Raw genomic sequence first — 14,527 nt, forward strand, 5'->3', positions numbered from 1 at the left:
TTAGGTAGTAGAGTTGACCAGATGGAGGAAAGAATCAGTGACATCGAAGACAGGAACCTGGAATTTACACAGAGGGAAGAAGAAAGAGACTTGAGACTTAAAAGAAATGAAAGAACTCTACAAGAACTTTCTGACTCCATCAGAAAGAGCAATATAAGAATAATGGGCATACCAGAAGGAGAAGAAAGAGGGAAGGGAACAGAGAATATATTCAAACAAATCGTCGATGAGAACTTCCCAAACTTGTGGACAGAACTGGATCCTCGAATCCAAGAAGCAAATAGAACACCTAATTACCTCAATCCCAACAGGCCTTCACCAAGGCACATTGTATTGAAGCTGTCTAAAATCAATGATAAAGAAAGAATCCTCAAGGCAGCCAGGGAAAAGAAGACGGTAACTTACAAAGGAAAGCCCATTAGATTATCATCAGATTTTTCAGCAGAAACTCTACAAGCTAGGAGGGAATGGAACCAAATATTCAAACTATTGAAAGAGAGAAATCATGAGCCAAGAATAATATATCCAGCAAAGATCTCCTTTAGATATGAAGGAGGAATAAAGACCTTTCCAGACATCCAGAAGCTGAGGGAATTTTCTAATACACGACCTGCACTACAAGAAATACTAAAGGAGGCTATTAGACCACCATCAACAGGGACAACTTGTGGCAACCGAAACATAAAAAGGGGGAGCGTAAAGGCCTGAACTGGAATATGGGAATAGAGAAAGTAAGCGTACTGAAGAAACTGGAATACTTTAAATATCAAACTTTCTTTTACATAAACTCAAGGGTAACCACTCAAAAAACATCCAAATCTGAAATATATACTGTAATAAAAGAAGAAACAGAGGGAAACATCATAGAATACTACCACACAGAAATAACAGAGAACAACAAAAAGGCAAAGAAACAATGGAGACACAGCCTTACCAGAAAACTAAAGACAGAATGACAGGAAATCCTCACATATCAATAATCACCCTAAATGTAAATGGACTGAACTCACCAATAAAGAGACACAGAGTAGCAGATTGGATCAAAAAACTAAACCCAACTATATGCTGCCTACAAGAGACACATCTCAGCTACAAGGACAAGCATAGACTCAAAGTGAAAGGGTGGAAATTGACACTTCAAGCAAATGGTACCCAGAAAAAATCAGGTGTAGCCATAATGATTTCCGATGAAACAGACTTCAGGGTGAAAAAGATAACAAGAGACAAAGATGGACATTTCATAATGGTAAAGGGGACTATACAACAAGAAGACATAACAGTCATCAATATTTATGCCCCCAATCAGGGAGCACCGAAATATACCAAGCAACTACTAACAGAACTAAAGGGAGAAATTGACCAAAACACAATTATACTAGGGGACTTAAATACATCATTGACAGCTATGGATAGATCATCCAAACAGAAGATAAATAACGAAATCGCAGCCCTAAATGACACATTAGATGAATTGGACATAATTGACATATATAGAGCACTTCATCCTAAAACATCAGACTATACATTCTTTTCTAGTGTACATGGAACATTCTCAAGGATAGACCATATATTGGGACACAAAATCAGCCTCAGCAAATTTAAGAAGATTGAAATCATACCAAGCATATTCTCTGATCACAAAGCTTTGAAATTGGATATCAACTGCAAAAAGAAAGCAGGAAAAAACACAAATACATGGAGATTAAACAACATACTTTTAAAGAACGACTGGGTCAAAGAAGAAATTAGAGGAGAGCTCAAAAGATACATAGAAACAAATGACAATGAAAATACATCCTACCAAAATTTTTGGGATGCCGCGAAAGCAGTTTTAAGAGGGAAATTTATATCATTACAGGCCTATCTCAAGAAACAAGAAAAATCCCAAATAAATAACCTCATGTTACACCTTAAAAAACTAGAAAAAGAAGAACAAGCGAAACCCAAGGTCAGCAGAAGAAAGGAAATAACAAAAATCAGAGCAGAACTAAATGAAATAGAGAACAAAAAGACAATAGAAAAAATTAATGTGACAAAAAGCTGGTTCTTTGAAAAGATTAACAAAATCGACAAACCCTTGGCTAGACTCACTAAGATAAAAAGAGAGAAGACACTAATTAACAAAATCAGAAATGAAAAAGGGGAAGTTATCACGGACACCACAGAAATACAAAGGATTATCCAAGAATACTATGAAGGACTATATGCCACCAAATTTAATAACTTAGAAGAAATGGACAAGTTCTTAGAAACATATAGCCTTCCAAGGCTGAATCATGAAGAACTGGAAAATCTTAACAGGCCGATCACCAGTAAGGAAATTGAATCAGTCATCAAAAACCTTCCCAAAATCAAAAGTCCTGGACCAGATGGCTTCACCAGTGAATTCTACCAAACCTTCAAAGAGGATCTAATACCAATCCTGCTCAAACTCTTCCAAAAAATTGAAGAAGAGTCAGTACTCCCTAACTCATTTTATGAGGCCAACATTACCCTGATACCAAAACCTGGTAAGGACAACACAAAAAAAGAAAACTACAGACCTATATCTCTGATGAATACAGATGCTAAAATCCTAAACAAAATTCTAGCAAATCGAATACAACAATGCATTAAAAAGATTATTCATCACGACCAAGTGGGGTTCATCCCCGGGGCACAAGGATGGTTCAACATTCGCAAATCCATCAATGTGATACATCACATAAACAAAATAAAGGACAAAAATCATATGATTCTATCAATTGATGCAGAAAAAGCATTTGATAAGATACAACATCCATTTATGATTAAAACACTTACTAAAATTGGTATAGAAGGAAAATACCTCAACATAATAAAGGCCATATACGACAAGCCCTCAGCTAACCTCATAATTAATGGTGAAAAGCTGAAGCCCTTTGCTCTACATTCAGGAACACGACAAGGTTGTCCCCTATCACCTCTGCTTTTCAACATAGTGTTGGAAGTCCTCGCCAGAGCTATCAGGCAAGAGAAAGAAATAAAAGGCATCCAAATTGGGAATGAGGAAGTTAAATTGTCACTCTTTGCAGATGACATGATGCTATATATAGAAAACCCTAAAGACTCCACCAAAAAGCTATTAGAAACAATCAATGAATATAGTAAAGTTGCTGGCTACAAAATCAACGTACAAAAGTCCATTGCTTTCCTATATACCAACAATGAAATCTCAGAAAAAGAGATAGAAAAAACAATTCCTTTTGCAATTGCAGCAAAAAGAATAAAATACCTAGGAATAAACTTAACCAAGGATGTGAAGGATTTATATGCTGAAAACTATAAGACATTTTTGAAAGAAATTGAAGAAGACACAAAGAAATGGAAAGACATTCCGTGCTCATGGATTGGAAGAATCAACATAGTTAAAATGGCCATATTACCCAAAGCCATATACAGATTTAATGCAATCCCCATTAAAATCCCAATGGCATTTTTTAAAGAAATAGAACAAAAAATCATCAGATTTGTTTGGAACCACAAAAGACCCCGAATAGCCAAAGCAATATTAAAAAAAAAGAACAATACTGGAGGTATCACACTCCCTGATTTTTCCTTGTACTACAGGGCTACAATAATCAAAACAGCTTGGTATTGGCGGAAAAACAGACACATAGACCAATGGAATAGAATTGAGAACCCAGAAATAAAACCACATAAATATGGACAGATAATTTTTGACAAAGAAGCTAAAAACATACAATGGACGAAAGACAGCCTCTTCAATAAATGGTGCTGGCAGAATTGGATAGCTACGTGCAAAAGAATGAAACTGGACTGCTATCTGTCACCATGTACCAAAATTAATTCAAAATGGATCAAAGACTTAAGCATAAGACCTGACACAATAAACTGCATTGAAGAAAACATAGGTACTAAACTTATGGACCTTGGGTTCAAAGAGCATTTTATGAATTTGACTCCAAAGGCAATGGAAGTAAAAACTAAAATAAACAAATGGGATTATATGAAACTGAAAAGCTTCTGCACAGCAAAAGAAACTATTGACAAAATAAAGAGGCAACCAACTGAATGGGAGAAGATTTTCGCAAACAGTTCCTCTGATAAGGGGCTAATATCCAAAATATACAAGGAACTCATGAAACTCAACAACAAAAAAACAAACAACCCAATTGAAAAATGGACAGAGGACCTGAAGAGACATTTCTCCAAAGAGGATATACAAATGGCAAATAGACATATGAAAAAATGCTCAACATCGCTAATCATCAGAGAAATGCAAATGAAAACCACAATGAGATATCACCTCACCCCAGTCAGAATGGCTTTCATCAACAAAACAAATAGTAACAAGTGTTGGAGAGGCTGTGGAGAAAAAGGAACTCTCATACACTGTTGGTGGGAATGCAGACTGGTGCAGCCGCTATGGAAGGCAGTGTGGAGGTTCCTCAAGAAATTACGAATAGAATTACCATATGACCCAGCAATCGCTCTCCTGGGTATCTACCCCAAAAATATAAAAGCATTTCTCTATAGAGACACGTGTACGCCAATGTTCATTGCAGCTTTGTTTACGGTGGCCAAGACATGGAAACAACCAAAATGTCCTTCGATAGATGAATGGATAAAGAAGTTGTGGTACATATACACAATGGAATACTATTCGGCGTTAAGGAAAGATGATATAGGAACATTTGTGACAACATGGATGGATCTCGAGAGAATAATGCTAAGTGAAACAAGTCAGACAGAAAAAGCAGAGAACCCTATGATTTCACTGATATGTGGTATATAAACCAAAAAGAACAAGACAAACAAATGAGAAAGAAAAACTCATAGACACAGACAATAATTTAGTGGTTACCAGAGGGTAAGGGGGTGGGGGGTGGGTGATGAGGGTAAAGGGGATCAAATATATGGTGATGGAAGGAGAACTGACTCTGGGTGGTGAACACACAATGGGATTTATAGACGATGCAATACAGAATTGTACACCTGAAATCTATGTAAATTTACTAACAATTGTCACCCCAATAAAATTAATTAAAAAAATAAATAAAATAAAAAAAATAATAAAAAAAAAAAAAAAAAAAAAGAGGCAGGAAGAGAAATGCCTTAATGTCCCAGCTTTCAGTCACTGGACCAGATAAGATTACATCAAAGTTACATAAACCTGAATTAGAATGGTAACTGAATACTTATTCACCTTTGAAAAGTTCAAATATTAAAGCAATCTTCTTTACTCAGAAAAAAAAAAAAAAAAAAAAAAAAAGAACATTACTGACTGTGATAAGTGTTGGGGAAAATCATAATAGCCATATATTGCTGCATAATAAATTACCCCCAAAACATAGTGACTTAAAACAATAGGTATTTATTATCTCACAGTTTCTGTGTTCTGGAGACTGAGCATGGCTTGGCTGTGTCTTTTGCTTAATGGACTTTCACAACGCTGTAACCATGTGTTTGTCCAGATGTACAGTCTCAGCAGAAGGGTTGACAGGGGAAGGATTCACTTCCAGGCTCATTCAGTAGGTGTTGGCAGCATGTAGTTCCTTCTTCCTATTCCTAGAGTCCACCTTTAGCTTCTGCCACACCTGTAGAAGACTTTCCAAAGGTCTGCTCCATGATAACAACGGCCGTCTATTGGCTGTTTACATATGGCGGGTTCTGGGCTTAGTGCTTTGTGTTACTTCTTTTAATCCTCACTTATCCTAGAAGTATTATCATTCTCCTGATTTTACACATGAGGAAACTGAGGCAATGAGAACTTAAGTAACTTAACAAGGATCACTTAGCTACTAAGTAGCAGAGCCAGGGTAACAGTACCGTATTTTGCTGTATATAATGTGCTCTGTCTATGATATGCACCCATGTTTTGGGCTCAAACTTTCAGGGACAACAATCTTTCATTTTAATTTTTTAATTCAAATTTTTATTTGTTTACCTTTAGGTACTTGTTTTTTGTATTATAAAGGAATTTTGGCATTTATTTTGTAACATATTTTGGTACAATAAATTTTATGTAATAAATAATTACAAAACACAAGAACAGATACAAAGTACGAGAAATTGTATGTAGTGGTAACAAATTTATGGTATTTACCCATCATAGAAGGCCAAGGCGCCCCGGGTCTGGATAGTCTGCCCAGACGCAGTGGTTTCTCAGCGTCTTTTAAAGCTCCCGTAGCCTCTCCTGACACGTGTCAGGAGAGGGGACAGCAGGGAACAGGCCGTGACCCCCTCCTACTACACATACACTCAGGTCGCCACGCATGTCTGCTTCAGGATCACAGCCAGGTCCAGAGCGTGCCCGGACCCTCATTACCAGCTTAAGCCCCCAGTTGTGAGCTGTATCCCTGGGCCCCGAAGTTCCGTCATCCTAAGTTCAACAAAACTGATTATTGTATGCCAGGGTATTATTTTGCATACAGATATCGGTATTGATTTCTAGAGTTACACTTTTAACTCATAAGCATAAATAAAAATGTAAAACACTTATATAGGTACAGAATTTGTACTACCCGTGTATAATGCGCATCCTTATTTTCCCCTCACAAATTTGGGCCCCGAAAAGTGTGCATTATGCACAGCAAAATACGGTAACTGATCTCATTTTGATTGTCCCTAAGGATCAAGCACCGTGTTCTGCTGTAAGGCGCCTGCCCTCATGGAGCTTAAGTGCAGTGAGGAATGAACATCAGCAAATGAGTAGGAATCAGCCTGGAGAAAGAGGGAGAGGCCGAAAGTTCAAAAGGAAGGAAAACTGGGGTACCGTGGAAAGACATTCAGTCTGGACAAGGTGTAAGGAGAGACGTGGAGAGTGGTTCAAGATGAGACAAGCGAAGGACGGGGTACTGCATGAGTTAATGGCAGAAGCTTTTTCCATGTAACATTTATTCCTTGATTTCCCCCCACAGCTACCATTATGCTTGTTATTAGTGATAAATGTTCCGTTAAATGCATACTCGCGTGGAAGTCGCTCTAGCTTTGTAAACCATCAAGGGTCGAGTGATTGATTAGGTGCCATATTTAATGGCACAGTGTGATTTTCTTTTTTCAAGATGAAATGTTTGGTTTTCAAATCAGTGTGATCAGTGGACCTGGCTTGTGTGTGCGGAGGTGCACCCGAGGCTTTTTTTTTTTTTTTTTTTTTTGCAGACGCACCATCTTCCTTTTGTTTCTAGGATATATATGAACTGGGAGCTCGTAGACACCCAGGAGGAGACACAAATGCAGTAAAGATGCATGACTGCAGAATTCCAACCAGGAGAGCAGCTTGACACTCTTAGATATGTCTTACAGATCAAATAGCTTAGAATGAAATCAGAGCAGCCAATTTAATTTCCCAGTTTTGACACAGTGCATTTCTTGGTCAAAATAAAAATCCTCTCTGCTTGAGCGAGAGTTCCCCAACGTCTTAGCCATTCCCTGAGAATAAATGACTCTCGTTTGGAAATGCCACTGGTACGCTCAGACCCTTGAGATATACTTTACTGCAGGGAAACAGTGCTATATCATCGTTATCAGTAACGAGAGTAAATTGCCCACCTTGTGTGTTACATACTGGCCAGGTGTTGGGGTCAAAGGCATGGTCCTTGCCCTTGAAAACTTTGTCATCCGCCTAGGAAGATAGTAAATGGGCATTCAAACGAGAACCAACAGGAAACATGGCCTTTCTATTAGTCAGGGTAGACTAAGCACTGTAGTAGATTTCCCTTCACCCCTAAGGCATGGCTTGGCTTCTTGCTCATGCCACCATCTAAAGCAGATGAGCAAATAGGGCTCTGCTCCATGTGGGCATTTGGAGATGCAGGGTTCTTCTTTTCTGGGAACTAGAAAACTATGTGGGAGGTTTAGGGGTCATGCCAGTACATCACTTCTGCCCATATGCCATTGGCCAGAATCGGTCACACAAGTTCATCTCACAGTCTAGCTGTATGTTCTAGAGTCAACAGAAATAGGATTTGGTGAACAAGTAACATTGGCTTTGCCACAGGCTCCTTTGGTTGCAAGCAACTGAAACCGATTCTGGCTGACTTCAGGGCCAAAAAGAATCTCCTAAATATACACTTGGATATGTTTCAGGATCGAGGAAAGAGTTGAAGTCAAGAGCTGGCACAGTCCTGGCAGACTTGAATCTTTCTGGTTAGAACAGCACCTTCAGCTTAACTCAGCCTGAAAGGCTCTTTCTTTCTATTGGAGTTGATTACACCTGAGCCTTGAACCAACTGAGAGAAATAAACACAGGAATCAGGCAAGATTCTTGCCGTGGAGAGTGCAGCTTGGTCTTGAAAGGACAAGGGGGCTTCCTACGCCTGTTCAGTTTACCCACCAAGTGACAGAGCAGCTGGACAGCTGAAGGTCTTATCCCCCAGAGGGAGGGTGTCTTCTGCATGGGCAGATCAGACTATACAGTAGTAAGTTTCCTCCCAAAACATTCAAGGAAACAAAAATCCCTCTATTGGGCCCAGGAGTAATGTGAAGAGAGGCAAGGTTTGCCCTACATTCTCTCTCCGTGATGCTTGGTTCCACATTTCATATTCCCAGAATCCGATTGCCCCAGGTAGGATTAGGGAGTTTACCTGTGATTTGGTCAAGTAATGTGAGGGAGACTAACGCGACCCATGGCCACCGAGGCCTGTTTCTCTGCACCAATGGTTCTTCCCAGAGAATGGGGCCACTGTGGGCTGCTTAGGAGTTTTTTTCAGCAGAGTAACAAAGGCAAAGTCACTGTTGAGAGATACAGAAATGAGTAGGTGTTTCAAGTAAGAGTGACTATAAGAGCTAGGGAATTGGAGAAGATTTCCTGGAAAAGGCGCAGTTGGAGTGGGATATTGGTAAATGGAAATTATTCCAGTTGTGCAAGACAAAGGGGATACAGGTGGCATTTTTCTATAGCTCTTTTGCATTTCAAAGGAAGTTGTTTTTATTATCGGTTGGTTGGTTTTTGTTATTGTCATTGTGAAAGCAATAATGTTTATTACAGAAAAATCCCCAAATACTGGTAGGCCAATGGACTTTTTTATCTTAGAGTTCATTTTAAAAGTGAAAACTTATAAACAACTCAAATAAAGGACCACCCAATAATGAATGATTGGATACATTATGATGGAGCCATACAGTGGGCTGTCGTTCAGCTGTTAAAATGAACAGGCAGATCTATAAGCACTGAGAGGAAAGTGATAATAGTAAAACAAACTGTACAACTGTGTGAATGATATCCTTTGTTTAAAAATATGTGTATATAAAATATGCGTGTGTGTGTGTGTGTGTGTGTGTGTGTGTGATGTGAAGTGTAGGAGAAAAGAGGGAGACAAGAGACTACTATACCGACATTTTGTTGTAACCTCTTGGAGATGGGGATGCAAAAGGATGAGTGAGAATGCCCCTTTCCACGTTAGAAATAACTATATGGTTTCTAGTTTCCTTACAGTAATTGGATATATTTTCCAAAATAAAAAACATATTAATGGTAGCCTTATGTTTGCCAGAAAATTGAGACTTTTGGAATCTCCCACATCCCGTCTTAAACCTTGCAATTTATCTACTTAATAGTCGAATTGATTTTCTACTAGGTTAATCAATCTATTTACCATTGCAGTCATAAAGTTTTATTTACTTCAGGAGATGAGAATTGGCTGGTTCAATTTTTGTAAAATTATTTATAAAATGTGTTAAACTACAAGAGAGTGAAGCCAATGTTTCTTTCCTTTGTGCTGTCGTAAGAATATCGTAAGGAGACGTGAGTCCTTAGCTGTGACTCTATTTTGTTGCAGTTATATCCGCCTGTCCTCAACCCTGAACTTAAAGAAAGGGACCCTGCTATCCCATCTCTATATCCCTAGCACCCAGCACAATATTTAGACTAGGTGTTCAATAATTCCAATTAAATAGATGCAAAAATTAATGGGAAAAAATTCTAATAACTTTCTCTGATCCAAAGAAATATATGTTTTGTGGAGGGGAAATTGTTAAAAGGACAAATAATGTATTCATGAAATGATTGGAATGTTGTTGCGCAGAGCCTATTGTGATGCTGTAGTATGATATAATATCTCTTACACTTTCTTGCAGATAATTGATCGTACATGGCATTATTTGCAATATCAGTCAAGACTCCCTTGTTGCTATTCACAGAACAACATCTAATTTAAATGGCTTAAGGGAATTTATTGGCTCATAGAACTCACAAAATCCGAGGGTAATTTCTGGCTTCAAGGACTATTGAAGAGCTCAAATGAGGTTAAAAGAACTCCATCTCTACCTCCCAGTTCTGTGTGATCTTCTTTCTCAGGCTGACTTTCTCTGTGGTTGCAAAGGGCCACTCCCAGCTCCAGATTTATCTCCTACTACCTTCAAGTCCAACATAAAGAGAACATCTTTTACTTAAGAGTTCTAAAAGAAATATGTGCTGGAACTGAGTTTCAACCCGGGGGGAGCCTCACTTGGGTTGTGGGCTCACTACATGGCCATGGAAATGGGAGGCCCTGATTGTCTAGGCCTGAGACACGTGACCATCCCTAGAACAGGGAAGAGTGTCAATCCTACCTGGACTCCACCTGTGCTGAGAGTGAGGAAGGAATGATGCCCCCAAAGAAATCACAACACAAGTACCAGAGGAAGAGAGAATGGGCCCAAGGGGGGCAACACAGCACATGTCCACTATAGTTAGTGCCTGAAGCCGCCCTTTGTGTGTGTCCATAGCAACCGATATGGCAAGTTGGAGAAGAGGAATTTACATTGTTTTTAGACAGACATCATAGAATCATTCTCATCCCAGTTTGCTTCATGGAGCAAAGTCAGCTGTTCTTTAAGGACAAACCATGCCTGGGATCATGAAACTAAACATTCTGGTAGAATGGCTACAAGCATTGGTAAGATCTTCTTGGAAGCAATGCTGAAATATGAATAAGGAGCCTTAAAATGGCCTAGTAATTTCACTTTGACCTAGTAATTTCACTTTAGAGTCTATCAGTCAAAAAAGAAATGTCAACTATATTGAAAACTTCCTGAATACATACGTCCATTGCAGTGTTATTTAGATTGTCAACAATTTTTAAAGGCTAGAAATAAGCTAAGTCCTAACAATAGAAGATGACGACATTGATTATAAATTATGCACATGATTATATTTTATGAAACCCTTTAAAATAATGTCAAGGAATTATGCTGGTAAATGATATTACATGGGGAAATTATATAATTTTACCATGATCTCTTCAGTATCAGGAAAAAAAAATCCACATAATTTCTTATTTTTATAGTTACATATTCCCAAAACATGCATTATATTATTACAAAAGTGAAAATGTCTTATAAGGGTGAGGAAGGGATGGTGTCCCCAAAGGAATTGTAATTAGTAATTAGTATGTCCAGAGATACTTGGGAAAAATATTGAGGAGAGACCCATTTGTTGCTTTCATATGGTCCAGCTGCAGAATGTATGACAAATAGTGTATCCAATCCAACTTGTGATTGACAAGCAGAAAGCCACTTACATTAGGCTGATGATTTTCCAGCCTCAGCTTGAGAGTAGATTGCATTTCAAGTACCTTTATGGAGAAGTGTCAACTGAACCAGGTAGAACCAGAATCACCCAGAGCTGGGGTTTGGTGTTCAATTCTGTTTGCATTCAGCAATTAGTGAATTGTGCCACCCTCAATCCTGGTGGAGCTCATTTCTCAATATATACATGTAGCAAATCATCTTGGTGTACACCTTAAACTTAACCAGTGTTATATATGAAAGGTTGGACAATTAAGTCTGCGAACTTTCCACCAGTTCGCAGACTTAATTGTCTGATCTTGTCAATTGTATCTCAATAAAGCTGGGGGGAAAAAACATTGGGAGTAACCCCGTCCAAGGAATGCACCAGCATCTTACCCGCTCAGATTTAATGGTTTAAAGCCTTCCCAGCCACCAGCAGAACTACTGCTCCTTTTTTTTTTTAATTAAAGTTTATTGGGGTGACAATTGTTAGTAGAGTTACATAGATTTCAGGTGTACAATTCTGTATTACATCGTCTATAAATCCCATTGTGTGTTCACCACCCAGAGTCAGTTCTCCTTCCATCACCATCACCATATATTTGTTCCCCTTTACCCTCATCTACTACCCTCTCGCCCCTTACCCTCTGGTAACCACTAAACTATTGTCTGTGTCTATGAGTTTTTGTTTCTCATTTGTTTGTCTTGTTCTTTTGTTGTTTTTGGTTTATATACCACATATCAGTGAAATCATATGGTTCTCTGCTTTTTCTGCTGATTCATTTTGCTTAGCATTATACTCTCAAGATCCATCCATGTTGTCACAAATGTTCCTATATCATCTTTTCTTACCGCAGAATAGCATTCCATTGTGTATATACACCACAACTTCTTTATCTATCGAAGGACATTTTGGTTGTTTCCATGTTTTGGCCACCATAAACAAAGCTGCAATGAACATTGGAGCACACGTGTCTTTATGTATAAATGTTTTCAGATTTTTTTGGGTAGATACCCAGGAGAGGGATTTCTGGGTCATATGGTAATTCTATTCGTAATTTTTTGAGGAACCTCCACACTGCCTTCCATAGCGGCTGCACCAGTCTGCATTCCCATCAACAGTGTATGAGGGTTCCTTTTTCTCCACAGCCTCTCCAACACTTGTTACTATTTGTCTTGTTGATGATAGTCATTCTGACTGGGGTGAGATGATATCTCATTGTGGTTTTTATTTGCATTTCTCTGATGATTAGTGACATTGAGCATTTTTTCATATGTCTATTTGCCATTTGTATGTCCTCTTTGGAGAAATGTATCTTCAGGTCCTCTGCCCATTTTTCAATTGGGTTGTTTGGTTTTTTGTTGTTGAGTTGCATGAGTTCCTCGTATATTTTGGATATTAGCTTCTTACCGGAGGCACTGTTTGCAAAAATCTTCTCCCATTCAGTTGGTTGCCTCTTTATTTTGTCGATGGTTTCTTTTGCTGTGCAGAAGCTTTTAAAAACTACTGCTTCTTAAGGTAGTAGCTCACAAGCTCTTAGTTAAGAAACAACTAATGAAAGGTACCCTAAGGAACAAAGAGCTAAGCACCCATTAAAGATATTTAAAAGTTTGGGGGAGAGCTAGCACTGAGCTATTAAAATTTGCCATGTAAATTTTTACCTCTGAAAGGAAATTATAGATCCTCATTGTGTTTTTGTTCTTTGTTTCCTGTGGTATTTCTTAATTATTGGTTGGAATAAACAACGGTTTTGAAGCTGTCATACTGGTAGGACTATTTGCTTGCAACTGGTAGGACCTTCAATAGCAAAAATAAAGTCTTTTTATTTTGTTATTGAAGGTGGTTCAACTCGAACTCTGTGTGAGTGATTAAGAAACCAATCTAAACTGGTTTAGGCAAATAAGGAAAATTAATGTTCTAATTAGCTGAAAAGTCCACAGGCAACACTGGCCTCAGGCATTGGCCTGATGAACTGGCTCCAGGGGACTGTTGGAAAATACATCTTTTTCTCCAAGGTTCAAGTCTAATTCTATCAGTAGATTGGCTTCATTCTCAGACAGACTTCCCTCATCCCCCACCCCCCACTGTAGCATAAGGTAGGTCATCTAGTGCCCGGCCAAATGCTTCTAGGTTCACACCACAGGGAAACAGAGCTTCCCTCTCCCAACTGTCAAGCCAGCCTAGGTCCTGTGCCTGGACTTGTCATTGTGTCCCTGGGTTGGCATGTACTTACTGGCTTCTTCTCATCAGGGCTCATTCCAAAAGTTGGCCTAGACTGCAGAGTGGGGAAAGTCAATCCAATGCGTACTACAGAGGCAGAGAATAAGTGACAGGAAGATCCCAAAGGAAATGTGGGGTGCTGCCTCACCAGAAAAAGAATGGTACCCCGGTTGGCCAACACAGGCAAACCCACCACAGAAGGCCATTTAACCAACCACTGCACCCTTCTTCATCTTGAGATCAAGGCCAGTTGGTTAGTTGTTCTGAGTGTTTAAACATGGTGGCAAAATATCTGTCAGATATTCAAATGAAAAACTGATGTACATTGAAACACAACAGTACAATATTGCTTGTGTTAAATTGACCAGATCATGGTTGGAATAAAATGTGTCTTCCAAATTTAACATGACACATAAGACTAAAATGACTATAAGTGACATGAAATAAGTTCGGTACAAGTGATCAAAACATCACTTGGTATTTTTCACCATAAAATGGGAACAATAAATGTGGCTTAACATGCTTGTTGAGAAGATTAACAGCGATGATTTCTGAAAAAGTACAGGAATTCAGTGGCTGGCCCATCAAATTTCTCAGGAAACGTGTGTATCTAAATTAGCTGCCACCTTTGTCCAAATCTCATCGTCAGACTTAGCCTCATTTCCAGATCAGTTTCATGCATTTGCTTTGAAATGACATATCTGGGTGTAAATATCAAAGGTGCAATGTATACACACACCCTGGAAATGGAACATTCTGGAATGTATCAGATGTCCCTTTAAATAAGGACAGAAAATAGATTCCATCGCCATGGCCAACTCACTGTCCAGCTTA

The 14,527-nt window shown here is 38.7% G+C and overlaps 1 protein-coding gene across 5 annotated transcripts in view; it reads left to right on the forward strand.

The window, feature by feature from the left end:
• Positions 1-14,527, forward strand: part of CDH13 (cadherin 13) — a gene marked incomplete at its 3' end in the record, with an annotated part of 1,171,491 nt that overhangs the window by 1,019,729 nt on the left and 137,235 nt on the right. The gene's annotated exons all lie outside the window — the stretch shown is intronic.

The sequence above is a fragment of the Rhinolophus hipposideros genome (genome assembly GCF_964194185.1).
Source record: "Rhinolophus hipposideros genome assembly, chromosome: 21".
In the NCBI taxonomy this organism is placed as follows: Eukaryota; Metazoa; Chordata; class Mammalia; order Chiroptera; family Rhinolophidae; genus Rhinolophus; species Rhinolophus hipposideros.